Source organism: Solenopsis invicta, chromosome 15 (assembly GCF_016802725.1).
Source record: "Solenopsis invicta isolate M01_SB chromosome 15, UNIL_Sinv_3.0, whole genome shotgun sequence".
Lineage (NCBI taxonomy): Eukaryota > Metazoa > Arthropoda > Insecta > Hymenoptera > Formicidae > Solenopsis > Solenopsis invicta.
This window is the reverse complement of record NC_052678.1, coordinates 801,671-820,000: the sequence shown is the minus strand read 5'-3', so window position 1 is coordinate 820,000 and position 18,330 is coordinate 801,671. Positions and strand designations below refer to the sequence as shown.

Here is an 18,330-nt window from a genome sequence, read left to right as displayed (position 1 = left end):
CCCAGTTTCTTTCGAGGATTAAACAACTAGACTTTTTGTCCAACTTCAAAATTTAATTGCCTAACTTTCCGATCGTATAACATTTTAATTTTCTGAGATTTTATCTATACGTTCTTTTGCTAAATTATGAGATAAATTCATTTTTTTCTTAAGGTCATTGTAATAATTCGTAACTTAAGATGTTTTTTGAAAATTTGGAGGACAACTTTGACGAAGATCTAGAGGCAGTCTCAATTCTTGACTTAAACATAATTCTGAAAGAGTGAAACTCGGTGGTTTCATGTTTAGAAGATCTATACGCTAATAAACCTAAAGAAACCCAACGATTTCAATTTTTTTGATTTTTAGAAACAAATTTCGCTAAATAATTCAACATTGTTTGATGTTGGCGTTCCACTTGACCATTCGATTGTGGATGAAATAGAGTAGTTCTTGTTTTTCTGATTCCCAACAATTGAGTTAGTTCCAAGAACATTCGTGATTCAAAATTCTTTCCTTAGTCTGTATGCAATTCTAATGGAACACCAAATCTAGCTACCATTTGATTTACAAAAACTTCTGCAACAGTCTTAGTCCTAATATTTCTTAACGGAAAAGCCTCCACCTATTTAGTAAAACAATCTGTAACCACTAACAAATAATCTATTTCCAGAAGAAGAAATTGGTATCGGATTTTATATATTCAACTGAATTCTTTTGAAAGGTGCTCCTGCATTATAAATCTGAAAGGAAGACTTCTTCTTATCTAAAGGACCTTTCTTAGCAAGATAAATTTTACAACTTTTACACCAATGCTCGACATCTTGCTTGCAGGACGACCAGTAAAACGTTTCCAAATTTTTCCTAAAGTTTTGTTAATACCGAAATGCTCCTCTGAAGGGAAATCATGAGTTTCCTCCAAAATCCGGTTTACCAAAACTCGTGGCACTATTGTTTGAAAAACCACAGAACGCAAATTTGGAGACTCCCATCTTCTACATAAAATTTCCTTTCTAATCTCAAGAGAATCCCACAAAAGCCAATAACTCTTAGCAGTTGTATCCCCCAACTCTTGACTAAGTGGACGTCTATTTGCCTCCTTTCCTCGAATTAAGTCCACGATCGACGGATCTTCTAATTGAGTTTTCCTCCAATCAATTGATCTGATTTCCCCGAAGACTATTCTACCAACAAATTTCTCTCCACTAATCTCTTCTTTAAATTCTACTTTTTTACAATAAACGCAAGAATTTTCAATACAAGGTCGCCTGGACAATGTTACTATGTAACTTCCCTGCGCGATGTTGAATTTCAAAATCATATTCCTGCAGCCGTTCTAGCCAAGGCGCTAATTGTTTCTTCAAATCCTTGAAGGACATTAACCAGCGCAAAGAAACATGATCTGTCCTAACTAGGAATTTACGTCTATATAAATAATGGTGAAAAGTTTTAAATGAATCAACAACGGCCAGAAGTTCTCTCCGAGTAACAATAATTTTTTTCAGCTTTATTGAAAATTTGACTGTAATAAGCTAAAACTTTTTCCTTCCCATGTTGGATTTAAGAAAATACCGCCCCTAAACCATGATTAGAAGCGTCCGTATCAAGAATGAATTTCCAATCTACACTTGGAAAAGACAAGATTGGAGAAGATACTAAATTTTGTTTCAACTTTTTAAACGCCTGCTGACACGCTTCACTCCAGACAAACTTTGTTAAATTTTCTGTGAGAACAAATAAGGGCTTTGCAATAAGCGAAAATCTTTTTACAAATTTTCTATAATAAAAACAAAAACCTAAAAAGCTGCGAACTTGCTTTTTATTTCAAGGAACTGGCCAACTCCTAACACACTCGATTTTCTCAGGATCTGTAGTCAATCTAATTAAGCCATCCTTCTTCTTCATCAAAACAGCAGGAGACACCCACGGACTATGTGATTTTTCGATTACACTTTGTTGTTTTATTTCAGATAAATTTTTGTCTACTTCCTTACGCATCTGCAAAGGAATGTGTCTAGGCGATTTTTTAATTGGTGAAGAATTTATAACATCGATAGAATGCATTTCCAATGAACAATTCTCAGCAATGACGCTTTTTGTGAAAATATTCTGAAATTCATCTAATAGTCTGTCAAATTTCTCTTCTTGAAAGACGTCCAAAGTCTGAGATTGTTTTCGAAAAAATTTTGAAAGAAAATTAGGAACGCTAACACAAGAATTACAAATTCGCGAACATAAAAGATTCTTATGATTTTTCTTTTCTTCACCGAAAACGGAAATAAACATTTTCTCTAGACCAATTTTTTTTAGAAAATCTCCCAAAATACATTTGTCACTGATTTTTGCTAAATAAACGGGAATTTCCAAAGTAAACTTCCCGATTTCCACTGCGACATTAACTCTATAACTAGCCGGAACTGTTCCCCAGTTGGATAACACAATCGACTATCAAAAATTGAAGAAAGACGCTTGTTCTTCCTTAATAAATTTAATTTAAGTACCGACATATCGGAACCCGTATCAATTCTAAACAAACACTTTTGGCCGTCAACTTGTCCCTTAAAAAAAAAATCGTTTATTTTTTCTCCTATCCTATTTACACGGAAATTCCTTTCAGTCTTTTGCCCTCTCGTCGAACTCGCCCCGTAAAGTTGGACTAAACCGAGTTTCCCCTCTCTACAGAAGTCAAAGAAGGACATTCAGCGCGAAAATGTTCCACAGCTCCGCATTGCGAACACTCTTTCCGCGCGTTTTTAAAATTTGTTTTGAAATTATTTTTCCCCTTAAAATTTTCATTTTTAATTTTTCTTTCAAAACGGGTTCCCTTTTTCTTCCTTTCAAATTTTCGTAGAAAACTGTTTTCCCGAATAACCTTTATAACCATTGCTCTCTCTATAGCGCCTCAAAGAAGATTGAGCTTCTAATTGTAGCGTTTGCTTCACGAAACTATCTGATAATCCCGCGATGAATTGCGCGCATGCAATTTTGTCCCGAACTTTAAGGGAACATTCCGAATAAGCTAAACGTGACAATTGCTCAATATCCGAACCGAAAGTAGGCAGATCTTCACCAAATTTTTGTCTCCGATTAGTGAATTGAGTATATGTCTACCACGCGTTTGCGCCATATGTCCTTCCCCAAAACGTAACTCGAGCTTAGATTTTATTTTTCTGTAACTTAAATCTTTTAGTTCCGTTACTCCGTCAAGAATTGAACGCGCTTTTCCCCGTAAATTTGAAGCTAACGTGACCGCTTTAATAGAATCTACTCAATTATTCGCCCGCGCGATCAATTCAAAATGCGTTAAATATTTGCGCAGCGGAACACTCTTGTTGAAGGGTGCTTTCCAGCTACGACACAAGTCGACACTGTGTAACACAGTGTCCATTAGTGTGAGTGAAACAACTAAAATTTTCTCTCTTACACTAATGGACACTGTGTTACACAGTGTCGATTTGTGTCGTAGCTGGAAAGCACCCGAAAATATCTGGTTTTAATTTTAAATTAACACTCGCGTTAGTACTGGTATTCCGAGGAATTTCCGCGGTTGGAGAACAAAAAGAGAAAGGTAATGACTGGCCTTGTTGTGCTTGTTGTATCTGTTCATAAAGTTTCTTTTTGCGCTGCTGAAAATGGAGACGTTCCTCTCTAATCTTACGGAATTCCTCCAACGCAGCACGCAGCAACTCCACAGTGTTCGTCGTTTTATCACCCACCGTCCGCTCTACGACATCCTCCGTTTGCTCGAAGACGTCACCCGAAGACCGCGTGCATGGACGCTTATCATCTCCCAATGATCGTTCAGTCTTTGCTGAAGAGCGCGTGCACATTCCTCTCCTTGGAGAATTCATTAAAGCCATAGTACTGATTCTTTCAAGAAAACGGTCTGAGAACGATCGGACGAGCCCCCCAAATGTTACGACCGAAGAGGTCGTGTTGTACTTTTGCATTCGCGCACTACTAATACAAGCGCGTTCGCAAATAAAGAGCAGATTTATATTTTAAAAATGACTTTATTAATTTGACAAGCTGTTTAACCAAAAGTCAGAACATAACAACAACCCGTCGTTAACGAACGACAGTTTCTTTTCTTAATCAATCGAAGCCCAACAACATTCACGCGATATTCAAATATACACGGTTGTAACAATATTTAAGAATAAATGAATGAATGAATCTTTATTTGATTTCTTTAGGGTTACAAATTTTTACATCCTCCGCTGTCTTACTATTCTTAATCACTCTAACCTCCTCCATTTCTACCTCTACTTCCACCCTTTTTTTTTGAATATTTCCTTTATTTGACTGTTTACCTCCTTCCCGTCCTTTTTGTATCCCTTTACCACTACATTTCTTCTTCTTTCCTGTCTCTCCCTTCTGTCCCACATCAACTCTACTTTTTTTATTCTCTCCTCCATTCCCCTACTCCCTCCTACTCTTTCCTTTTCTTTCCTTTCCAACCTATTAATTCTTTCTTCTAAGACTCTTAATCCCTCCCTATATCTTCAGCCCTCTCTCCCATTTCTTTTCCAACTCCTCTATCCTTTTCTCCATCTTAACCCTTTCTTCCTTCCACATCTCCTTCCTTTTCCCCATTTCTTCCTTTTTTGTCACTATTTCTTTTAGGTTCTCCTCCATCCTTCCCCATTTTCTTATTACACTCCTCCAGCCACTCTTTTAATACTCCCATCATCGAGGCCTCCTCTCTTCCCCTTCCTGCCCCCCCCTCTATCGGCGGTGATCTCAATGATTTTTTGCTTCTTTTTAATAATTGCTTCTTTTCCTCTTTCCCCCAATTTCTACACTCTCCACTCCTTCTGCTACTTCCTTTTTCGTTTTCCATAAATCCAACACCCCCAAACTTCCGCTTTGCTCTCTATTCTTACTTTTCATTTTCCACGCTTTCCCTCTTTTTATATTTTCCAGCAACTGTTTCTCTGTCTCTTCCAGATTGCCTTCTTCCATCTTTTCTGCTGTCGCTGGCCTGCTTCCACTCTATTTGTCCGCTACTCTATGTCCGTGCGAACGTGCTTTTGCCCGCTCTCCCCGCTCGGTCTCCTCTTTATATTACCGTGCTCCGCGGCCGCTTGCGCACACTTGCGCGCGCTTTGCCTTCTGTCTTCACTGCCCCTTTCCGCTCGCTTATCTTACTCCTCCTAACCTCTGAGCCTCTCGAACGTCCGATCATTCCACACACTCCACCTATCCCTTCCTGCTACTCCACCTCCCGACACACTCCACTCTGTCCTTCCACACCTCCACTCCCTCTTTCCACACCTCCGCTCGCTCACTGCCTTTTTTTTAACAACCCGCTATCTCATTCACTTCTACACGCGGTCGCTCCGAAAACGGAAGTCTATTAATATTTAAGAACATTATGTATGTATATTTAATATTTTTCGAAAAAGTAAGAAATCAAGAACATATTAAACGAAGCTTATTAACCCTTAAACACGTAAGTGAGTCTGAGAGACCTCATATGAAGTTTTGAACAGGGGGTACAGACTCCACTCTTGGAAACAGAGGGGACGACTTCTTCAACGCCGCCTGGATCCGGAGACAGTGAACTAAAATGGGTCACGTGACCAGTAGTGGGGAGTAGCCGCCATATAGAAATCTATGCGCGCGCGCACAGCTATATGTATATAGCATATATTAAACCTAAATTCTTGAGTGATTGTATTAAATTTTGTTGTTATTAATATTATTTAAATTGCATTGAGAAACACCTTATATAAAAGTGTTCAGACTTAATAAGGAGCCAGAAAACACTTTTGTAAGTTATTTTTCTGCACAATTTTAAATAATGAAAATAATAACAGAAATTATTAACATCACTCAAGAATTTACAACATTAACATATTTTTCTTTGTATACCCCGTTAATTGGGTATATTTAAAAAATGCAATGCAATATATTTTCCCGTCCCACTTAGCAGACTGCGGACTATCGGATATAGAAATATTAAATATCCGGTGTGGTTAAAAAATATGATGCAAAACACTTTAAGTGCACCACGGCATCAATCTCATACATCACCATTCACGCATAACAAAAAATAATTAATACAAATAATGTATAACATAAATTGACATACATACGTACACACATTGAACAATATTTAACAATTAATATCAAATCTCATACATCACGATTCACGTATAACAAAAAATGATTAATACAAATAATGCATAACATACATTGACATACGTACATACATACATACATACATTGAACAATACTTAACAATTAATATCAAATCTTATACATCACCATTCACGCATAACAAAAAATAATTAATACAAATAATGCATATACGTAACATACATCGACATACATACATAGATAGATCATACATACATACATATAACAACATACATTGAACAATATTTAACAATGCATTAAAAAAAAAAAAAATATATATATATATATACAGGGTGATTCAGAACGACCCATGTGTAAAGACGTGTTCTTGGATAAATTCTGAGACAATTTTTCCTGTACGAAAATTTTGTCCGACGCTTACTTTTTGAATAATATAAGGATAAAGTTAGCAAATCACGGGCCGTGTAAGCATGGTAGACAAAGGCGGCGCAACTCACCGCCCGATACGGGTAAGCGCCCGCGTCGGACGGTGAGTTGCGCCGCCTTTGTCTAGCATGTGTATACGGCCCGTGATTCGCTAAGTTTATCGTCTTATTATTCAAAAAGTAAGCGTCGGATAAAATTTTTGTACAGGAAAAATCGTCTCAGAATTTATCCAAGAACATGTCTTTACGGGGACACATGGGTCGTTCTGAATCGCCTTGTATATATATATATATTGTCACGTATTTTCTTGACGCCGGAGAGCAGCGGCAAAATACGCGATCAAACAAAGGAACCGGAATTCTGCGCGAAACACGCGCGTGAGCGACGAACGAACCGATTGATATATTCACACCAAATCGCGAAATTGGGCGCCAGACGTGATGATACCGGTTGCGTCTCCGGGTTCACTTTTCACCGCTAAACGCGGATTTACATCACGCGATAGCTCGTCATACCAAAGCGCGAAATCGTCGCTCGCACGCGGCCAGCTAGCTCCGCTAACCGGTAGAGGGGCGGGGTAGCGGAGACAGGGACGAAGCGGCTTTCTTACGGGAGGAGACGGGTAGGCGAGAAATTAAGTAAAATCAGGCCGATATAACGGGTAGAAATAACATATATTATAGCGTATAATAGAGACGGAGTACAGCCAAACACGAAGAAAGTATAAGTCAAAGCAAGAAAAGAACGAAAAAGATGAAGAGTTGGCGAAAACGAATAGGCAGAATGCGACAATTTTCTTAAATCCTACAACAATTACGCTAACGGCGCGAACCATGGCGGCTGGTCCCGCGCGGAACACGACAGCCAATCACGCGCGTTCTGAACAGCGCGGCGAGAGCACACTAGCCGAACTTTCGCTAACAGGCATTAATTAATTCAAAACGAAACACAACCAAAGATACCCGCTGACGACAACGCCTTCGTCGCGGCCAAGTTACAAAATTTGTCCTAAAACGCGCGATACGACAACGTACCAATAACGCGGGCGGCCGTGCGGTCGCGGCCGGAACACGACTCGCGCACGTGCGCGAGGGCTTTGCGGCTTCCCGGGAAGTTGGTCGTTCGCGAGCTTCTACGGCGGGACGGCTCAAACACACGTGGCAGCCGACAGCTGGGTGCCTCGACGAGGTCTCGTGCTTAAGGCGGAGAGCCAGCCAAACACCAAGAAACAAGGTGCGTTCAATCGCCACGCGGCGGACGCACTCGCACACTAATCTAATGGCTCCATCTCAGAGCGCGAGCCGGTCGACACCGACAGCTCGTGGCTTTACACAGAGGTTAGACGGGTCACCTCGACTCTCGGCACGGTCCTCTTCCTCGTCTCCGGGACCCCAGGCAGAGAGCACCAGGCCGGACACCCGATAGCCACTTCCGGTAGCACAAGACGATATCCCTCGCTCGCTCTCTAACGCACCAGGTACGCCGAACGCCGGGTCGCACGCAAAAGCCGAGAGGATCGCGCTCGATGCGCGAGTGATGAGCGCTACCCCTCCCACAGGGTGTGCGATATCCTTTTCTTTTTACCTAAATGTCTCTTCTTTAATATATATTTTTTGTTATATTTATATATTTCGCGCGCTTTTCTTATTTCCATAATACCCTTGACATGTAATTTAGAATCCAAATCATTGTTTGATATCAATGTATTTTTTTTTTACATCATTGTATTAATGTTTTAATCGAAATTACGCGTACTGTGACTTTAAATATATTATAATGATGCTCTATACACATATGCCAGTTTGTATCTACATTCCAAGTTTCAAAATGCTCTAATAATACTTTTAAAATATTACGACGATGAGATCGCGTGTCTAACAATTTAATAATACTTCTTACTATTTGTTTTGCAAACACTGAAAATTCATTACTTTTTAAACTATCATTACATTCTTCACAATAATTAAGTTCTTTGACAATGACGGTAATAACTTCATCTAAATAATTTGGTAAAAATTCCGTACTTGATTCTTTGCTAATAACAACATTAGTAAACATTTCATGCGGTTTGTTATCATCACTAACTTCAACATTTGAAAGATTATCTTCCAAATACTCTTCCAGGGAAAATAACATGAAGGAATCTTGGCTAGCTTCACAATTTCCGCCAACAATAGATACCGATTTTATGTTACTCACTAGAAGTGTAATGAAAGAATCTTCAAATTGTTTAGGTGTTGGATTTGTATTACGGACCGCATGACTTCTAATTTGACCGAAAAAGTTACCAATTTTTTAAACTTGGCACTGATTTAATAAGTTCGCGTGTTACTTGTCAACGTAAGACAAATTTCTGAACATACCTTTTGCATTCGTCCAAAACACATGATGTACATTGTCCTCTACCACTGGAGATCGCAAATCGTTGTTTCACTGCTGTTCACGGAGTCGAATAAATCATTAAAAAAATTCACTACCTCTGCTGTTGCGATTCCTTCTTCCATATCAATTTTTACCTCATTATTATCAATCTGCACGACACCTACAAAAAACAAATTATTTATGTGAACAGATTCATCTTATTATAATGCTTAAGATATATATCTATATTAAATATAACTTACATCTTGATCTTGTAAGTGTCTCAATGCAGCTTGCAACCGTCCCACTCAGCACTTGCGTTGCATACTTGACACGCATTTTTTAAATTTTGTCCTCAATAATATGTTCTTGCGTTATTTTTTTAAATTGTGGACGTTTTATATTTATCTTCTTATCTATTATCCATGCTGTCTTCACGATATCTCACGATGCTACACGTTGAAAACTGTTGCAGCTAATCGCAAGATCTTTGGTTAAGAAATTGTTTCTTATTCCTTTAATAAGATGAGGAGGATCGTATAAAGGAACAATCTCTACATTTCCAATTTCAAAAGTTTGAGCTGTAAATAATAATTTAAATAATATATTTATACGTAATGTGCATAGAAATACCATTAATATAAATTATTTACCTTGTGTTCTTTTTTCTAAATTCCGTTTCATATTTGTTTGTAATAATAAGTGTTTAATAGCGGCTGTATTTGTAGCTCCTTGGTCACAGACTGTTGCAATTATGTGGAAACCTGCTTTGCTTATTTTATGTACATACGTGTTCTTTGATATATCTAATTAGTTGGGCTGCATTTGTCGTTTTCGAGCAAAATTTGTAGGATATTGGCATTTTCCACCCCGTATTTAATCCACGCAACATAAATACCAAAGCATGATCTGCGACTTTGCTTGTGCGATTGTTGCCCCAATCTTCATAGCCATATACCCTATGATCAGAAAGTACCGGGAATTTTTAAATAAAACAAAATAGAGTTAAATTTCAGGCAAATTAATTTTATCTCCTTCAAAATATGATCCATCTGAAGCAACACACATGTGCCAACGCTTGACCCAGTCCTCCATGCATCCCTGGTAGGCCGACGAAGGGATGGCCTTTAGTTCCCTCGTCGCATTCTCTTTGATCTCCTCGATCGACTGAAATCTCTTTCCACGAAGTGGCAACTTCAACTTGGGGAACAAAAAAAAGTCGCACGGGGCCATATCAGGTGAATACGGTGCTTGCTTGATGGTATTTACTTGATGTTTGGTCAAATAATTCATTGGTGTTTTTGCAAGAAATTCAGATCCTTCGGAACGAGCCTGGCTGCCACGCGTCTCATACCCAAAACATTAACCACAATATGCTGTGCCGTTCCATATGCAATGCCAAGTTCACTAGACATCTCTCTTAAGCTGGTATGACGATTTTCAAGCACCATTTCTTTCATTTTCTTCACGTTTTCATCGGTGTTCGACGTCGATGGACGTCCGGAACGAGGGAAATCTTCCACCACTGTACGATCACTTTTAAAGTCTTTATACCACTCGTATGCTCGTGTTTTTGATACAGCAGATTCGCAAAATGCTTTTTGCAACATTTTCAGCGCATCGGCACACGAAATTTCGTTCGCAACACAAAATTTCAAACAAACTCTTTGTTCAACAAAATTATTCATGGTAAAATGCGGCAAAATGAAAAAAGTTGACTGATAAACAAACGCCAGGCAGACACTAATGATCGGATGGCACTAAAACCTGACAGATGTGCGTCTTAAGGTCGTACCAACATAAGAAAAAAAAAAAAACGGTTCCCGCATGCGCGGTACTTTTAAATAAAAAATTCCCGGTACTTTCTGATCATAGGGTATAATATCCCTTCGTACATCGTACATGACATTAGATTGTATAGATACTTTGTCCCATATTAAGATACAAACTTTATTCTTAATTGTCATTTTTTTGGATATATTTTCCAAATGTCGCAAAATCAAAGGGTTTAATCCAGGAGCTAAGGGAATCTTTTGAAGTACCAACAACTGTAATGTTTGTATTGACGGGATGTGTTGAAAAACATTTTGTAAGCAATTATAGCCACGCTTTTCCATTGTTTTGTATAAAGTTAGAGCTAAAGCTTTTTCTTTATTTTTGTATCGACGTCCTTAGAATATATTGTAAAGTAAAAATATATGCATGAACACAAATATTAGAAAAATATTTGTCTTCTATAAATGTAATAAACATTATACACATGCATAACATTTCTGCCAAATTGTGTAAACCAAAAATATGTACATATCATGATTAGTATCTAATACAATAAATATATAGAATAACAAGAAGCATATTATTTCATGCAAAACCATATCAGAGGCAAAATACTGATTAATACATGAATGTACAACAACAAAAATTATTTCAATATATGACATGAAAAAGTTTATTTCAATAAATAGATTAGCAAAAAGCATTCTATGAAAGTAAGCAGGGTGTCCACTACCTGGAAAAACCTGGAAAGTCATGGAAAGTCATGGATTTCACATTATGCCCCCTGGAATCCTTGATTTTCCTGGAAATTTGATCATTAGTCCTGGAATTTTTTGAAGTTTTACTTCTAAAATTTTATATATTTTTGACAAAATAATTTCTTACATTTTTTAAATTTAGTTCATTGAAATCACAAATATTACGTTATATACGTCTTTCAAATTTGCGCACTTTTCATATACCATAGAGCATGCGCATGTTGTCATGGCGCATTTTCATATCACTGTATGTACAGTCGTGAGCTAAAAGGGTGCAACACATTTTTTTTGATGGTAGATGATTTGATGCTTAATTGGTCGGATCCACAGGTAAGAACCAATGACGTTCGCCGTTTGATGAGCAAGTCTACATTTTAAAAACAATCGAAGAAAATGTGTTGCAACCTTTTAGCTCACGACTATACCTTACCGAAGTTAGGGAAAGACAGAGTATGGATGTTGGCATATTCCCTCCTTCACCCTTCCTCAGGGAAGAGTGAAGGGGGGAAGGCCGGGAAAGAACAGTGGGGAGGGGGGACTCTCACAGCGCGGCTAGACCGGACAGAGAGCCCTACCCTCTCTACTGTTGAGGAGGTATCCCGGTTCGGGTGGCTGGGGCTCGACTTTGGTCGAGCTCTGGCCGCTAACTCCGGAGGGGGGTTCCTGCTCTCGGGCGGGAATCCGTTTGGGCTAGGACGGATCGCGGTGCTAGTTCGATCCCGTGATCCGTCCCGAGCCCAGACGCCGAAAAAAGTTGGATTTTAGTGAGTATGCCGGCTACTAGCTAGGTCAGCGAGTCTCACATACCCCGCATTCCTGTCCCCACAGGACCGGGGACTCATAAACGCGTTTCCCAACTATAAAAAAAGAAAAAAGTGGATGTTGGGGACAATGCATATGCGGACAATTTAGTGTTACTAGCGAAAAATAGGGAGGCTATGGGTGACATGATGGGAACTTTAGGAGGGTTTTTAAGAGAGAGGAATTTAAAGCTGAATACAGATAAATCGAAAATGATGGTGTTCAATAAAGATAGAAGGGAAAGAAAAGGAAATGGGAATGGTGAAAGAAAGAAATCGAGGAGGTGCAAACATTCAAATATCTTGGTTTCAATTTTAATAGGAGAGGAGATTATGATTATCATATAAAGGAATTAAGGAGAAAAGGAAGATTGGCAGCTAATATGGGGATTAGGAGAAAGGATCTGTAGGGAGGATTTCATAAGGAGATGGATGTTGTTTAAGTATTTGGTGGAGAGTATAATGTTCTATGGGGTGGAATTATGGGGGTGGGAGGAAAGAAAGGAATTAGAGAAGATTTCACTAGATTATATAAGATGGATGTTCCAAATAGATTTTTGTACACCAAGATATTTGATTACGCAAGAATTAGGGTTGGACAAGCGAAAAGTAGAATGGGGTATTAGAGCGAGAAGATATAAAGAAAAGATTGAAGAGATGGGAGAGGAAAGATGGGTAAAAGTGTGCTGGTTGGAAAAAAGAAGGATGGATGGAAAGATTTATATGGAAGAGAGAGGGAAAAATATTATAATAGAAATGGCTTGTAGCGATAGATGGTATGCCAGGGATAGAGAGAGATTTAATTAAGGAACTAAGGAAAAGAGAGAATTGTTAATCGAGGTTAAATCAATATAATCTATTCCCTTTTAAGAACAGATAATTTAGTGCACAGACAGAGCAAAAAGTAACTTCAACGTTGGAGATAACCATATTATATAATGAGTATTAAACGTCTTTTCATTATATAAGGAATATCAAAAGTCTTTATGACTTGTATATGTATGCACACATATAACCCATTGATTGGAATTGTTAATCAAACTTTAATCACTGAAACTATTCTCGAAAAGAATAGGATACATCTTTTTGTATATCTGGGATAAGTTATAATGAAATTAATTTTGTTTTTGCTTAAGAACAAATAAATAATAAGAAATTTGAATTTTGCGTTCCTCGTGCAATAAATACATCTTTTACACTTTGTATTGTATGTGTAACATAGGAAACATATCTTGAAAATAACTAACTTTAAACGCAATTACAGTGCTGCCATTCAATTGTCGGATCAAAAAAGTGAATCTGAAACTTATCTTTTGACAAAAAGCGATAAAAAGTAACCTTTTAATTAGGAAAACTGTAACATTTTTTAATCAAACTCTTAAAATAATTCGAATCAATGAAGCAAAAACATAATTACTCTTATTGTTTTCAAGTTTATTTTTGGATAACCTAGAATCCTAAATAGACAAATGGATGTGTCCTATGATAGCACCCATTGATCGAAGATTAATCTTGGCCGTGGACCAATGTGGACTCTATCCTCTTTGGAGAACAGTCCCTGCACCCATTGATTGAAGCTCGATCAAGAGCGTCAATCAACGCGGATTCTGTTCTCGAAAGAAGACAGTCCCAACACCCATTGATCGAAGATTAACTTTGGCCGTAGACCAATAATAAAAAAAATTTTTTTTTAATGATTTAAAATGAACTGCAGATACCCGTATCTTTTATAACTTACTCGATTAGCGCACTGTGCGCTGCATTTACATACTTCCGAATACTTTTGTCTACCTCGTTTACATCCATATAATCGCGTATAGCATTTTTTCTTGCATCTACAACTTCTTTTACTTAATTTTACACCATTTAATCGATTTTTTATGTCCTCCAACTCATCACTTAAGTTCTGCATCAGGGTGTCCACTACATGGAAAATTCTGTAAAATCATGGAACATCATGGATTTCACATTATGCCCCCTGGTATCCTGGATTTTCTTGGAAATTTGATCAATTTGATCATTAGTCCTGGAATTTTTTGAAGTTTTACTTCTAAAATTTTATATCTTTTTGACAAAATAATTTCTTACATTTTTTAAATTTAGTTCATTGAAATCACAAATATTACGTTATATACGTCTTTCAAATTTGCGCACTTTTCATATACCATAGAGCAGAGCTCGGCAAGAAATGCACATTTCGCCCGATTTTCAGTTGACTCCGCCTAGCGCTCGTCCCTTGCCTCGACGTCCCGCGCGCAGCCAACGAGCCGCGCGAGGCTCAGGACCGTGTCACCTCGCGACTCGCGACCGTATCGTGTCACCGGTCACCGGACCTCGAATACATATTTTTAATAGAGTTGAGCAAAAATTCACTACCTGTGAATTAGTCACTGATAATAAAAATTCACGTTCACGACCTGTGAACAAATATGAAAATTCACTGTGAATAGTGTGAATGAGACTTTTGGCTTTCCGCACTGTCGGGTAGTCACCAAATTAAAAAATTATACATTAAAATGCGCAATTAAAGATTATTTGCAATGCAAAGTACAAATTAGAATCTAAGATTTATTAAATAAAAGTTTTATTTTACGTTTTTTATAATATATAATATATATTATAATATATAATATATAAGATTTATTAAATAAAAGTTTTAGTTTACGTTTTTTATAATATATAATATATATTATAAAAAACGTAAACTAAAACTTTTATTTAATAAATCTTAGATTCTAATTTGTACTTTGCATTGCAAATAATCTTTAATTGCGCATTTTAATGTATAATTTTTTAATTTGGTGACTACCTGTGCGGAAAGCCAAAAGTCTCATTCACACTATTCACAGTGAATTTTCATATGTGTTCACAGGTCGTGAACGTGAATTTTTATTATCAGTGACTAATTCACAGGTTGTGAATTTTTGCTCAACTCTATTAAAAATATGAATTCGGGGTCCGGTGACCGGTGACACGATACGGTCGCGAGTCGCGAGGTGACACGGTCCTGAGCCTCGCGCGGCTCGTTGGCTGCGCGCAGGACGTCGAGGTAAGGGACGAGCGCTAGGCGGAGTCAACTGAAAATCGGGCGAAATGTGCATTTCTTGTCGAGCTCTGCCATAGAGCATGCGCATGTTGTCATGGCGCATCTTTATATCGCTATATATACCTTATCTGACAGGTTTCCTAACCTAAATTCGTCAACTTTAACAATTGATATTTCACTTCGGGGGGGCAGAGCAGTAATTATTTCTGTCATTTTCTTTTATTTTGAGCAAAAAGTTTAATTTTATTGAAATTGGAGGTAAGGCCCGTATAATTATCCAATATAGAAATTTTGTTCCTATGGTTTGAATTATTTTCAGTAACGAAAAAACAAAAATTAAAGTAACAGTATTAACAATTACAGCGACTATTATAATTTTCTCAAAGGCGCCCGTCGTAGGAATTGTAATAATCGCCGTAATTAATAATATTATCACTTTAATTTTTGTACTGAAGATGATCCAAATTATAGAATCAAAACTTCTACATTGTTAATTTTTATTCAATAATAAAATTATTATTTGATTATTATGTACAGATTGACGGCTTCTATGATGTTAAAATTAATAAAATTTCAAGAAATCTGTCTTAAAAACTCTGAATTTCAAAACTGGCTACAGCCTATAACAGAGAAGCCAAATTATGCTCGCTGTATTTTATGTTATTGCAATATTTTTTTGAGTAATATGGGAAAGTCAGCTCTTGTAAGTTACGTGAAGAGCAAGAAACACATTGATGTAATTTCATATCATTAAGAAATTTTTTAGCTACAGCTGACGATTCTGCTTCAGCTGTTTCTTCTATTTCTTCCTCTGAATCAGCTCAAGTAAATCCTGAATCTTCCTGATCCTATTGCTGAATCTTCGTCTACGTATTTCTATACTAATCAGTTTTTACCTAATCAATCGATGCAACATGGTATTGAAACATTTTTGTTGAAAGATGATATTATAAAAGCTGAAGTACTATGGTGCATAGAAACTGTAATGACCCACAAATCATTGCGTGATTCAAAAAAAGACGTACGTGTTCTTAAGAAAATGTTTACGGATAATTACATTGCTCAAAAAATGCAACTGATGAGAACCAAAATTGGATATATTATTATGTACGGCGTCGCTTCTTTCTTTAAGAAGAAATTAATAGAAAATGTAAACCGTGCAACTTTTATTGCTGTTGGCTTTTACGAATCTTTCAACAAAGTTATAAAATGTCAACAAATGGATATAAATGTAAGATTTTGGTAAGATGAAGAAAAAGAAGAAGTAGGAACACGATACTTAACTTCACGTTTTCTTCGACGCAAGAGCAACAAATCTTTTTGAAGCATTTAAAGAAGGTATTGGAAATTTTTCTGACAGAAAAATTGCTGCATCTATGGATGGACCAAACGTAAATTGGGCTTTCTTAAAATAATATAAATTGGAATTCTCAAACAACAAATTACTTGATATTGGAAGTTGCGGTCTCCATTCTTTGCATTGTGCATTCAAATCCGGTATATGTGCTACAGATTGAAACATTATCTCATACATGAAAGCATTGTATAATCTCTTCAAAGATGTGCCAGCTCGTAGAGCTTTATACATTTATTATTCTGGTTCTGATATTTTTCCACTTAAATTTTGCTCCATAAGATGGTTGGAAAAGTGTGCAGTAGCTCAAAGAGCAATTGATGTCACACAATGCATTAAAAAATTTGTAGAAGGTTTACAACGAGACAAAATTGAACCAACGTGTGAAAGTTATAAAATAATTCTAAAATGCATTCAAGATCCTTTATTATGTGCAAAACTTGCTTTCTTCAAATCTCTGCTTCCGAGAACCTTTTTTAAGGGAATTCCAGTCAAACGCACCTTTGGTTCCTTTTTTACATAGTGCTCTTTGTTTAATGTTGAAAAACGTACTAGAACGTTTTATGAAATCCGAAATAATAGACAATATGTCATCAATCTCATTAAAAGATGTTCAGACACAGGAAAATTTACTTTCAGCAAAAAATATTATATTAGGATTTGATGCTGTAAAAGCAATAAAAAAAGTCGACATTAAGAATGTAGATTTTCTTTAATTTTGACAAGATTGTAAGAAGTGTCTCCAGAAATTTGTTTCCAAATTAATGATACAATCTCCGTTAACATATACTTTGACAAAAGCTGTTACTTGCTTAGATTCAAGTTTCATAACTTCAAATTTAAATTTAGCCAAAAGACGTTTACACAATTTATGTAGTATTAATGAAAACAATCGTTTAGCTGGATCAATAGTTGATATCGTAATTTGACAGTTTCGAGACCTTACATCGCGACCGTACATCATGGATACCATGAAATCTTATAATCGTAATGAAAAACGCTTAGATCACTTTTGGCGAAATATTGCAGGCCAAGATTTTAAGGAATTCATGAATGTAATAAAAATGATTTGTTGCCTTTCACATGGCAATGCAAATGTAGAACGAGGTTTTTCAGCAAATGCTGAATATCTTTAAAAATATGCGGTAAGAATCCATAGTTGCGCGTCGACAAATGATGCCGTATTACATGAAGGTATTAATGTTTTACAAATACCTAAAGCTTTTTTGCTTATTGTTTGAAATACTCATTTCCGTTACATAGAAGATCTTAATCGACGTCGACAGCAAGCATCTGTTGTAGAACAAGAAGCGTCTATGAAAAGGAAAAAAACTTTAGAAGTAACAGAATTGGAGAACAAACGTTTAAAAATTCTAGAAAATGCTCAGAAAGAAGCAAATGCACTTAAAGAACAAATTGAAACTTTAAAAACATATATATATGTATATATGTATGTAACTACTTTGTGCTTACTAAATATTCAATTATTTAATTATATATAAATATTACTTTTTTTAATTAGATATATTACGTTTGTTATTGCAATTTTTAATAAGTTTATGTTTATATAGTTTTTGAACTATTTTTGTCTGATAGAGATTTATGTTACATATGTTTTGTGATTATATAATGCATATTTAAAGTATGTTAAAAAATGTGAAATAAAATGAATTTATTTTAAAGCTATATTCAAAAATTCTCTAATCTTACCTGAAATTTTGATAA

The 18,330-nt window shown here is 36.6% G+C and overlaps 1 protein-coding gene and 1 long non-coding RNA gene across 7 annotated transcripts in view; one reads left to right on the top strand and one right to left on the bottom strand.

The window, feature by feature from the left end:
• Positions 1 to 18,330, top strand: part of LOC105206785 (armadillo-like helical domain-containing protein 3) — a 72,440-nt gene that overhangs the window by 13,655 nt on the left and 40,455 nt on the right. The gene's annotated exons all lie outside the window — the stretch shown is intronic.
• On the bottom strand, positions 8,375 to 9,951 carry LOC120359626. The gene is made up of 3 exons (XR_005576405.1): positions 9,525 to 9,951; positions 9,135 to 9,452; positions 8,375 to 9,052 (listed from the first exon to the last, which is right to left on the bottom strand). It is a non-coding gene; the product is annotated as an uncharacterized LOC120359626 (long non-coding RNA).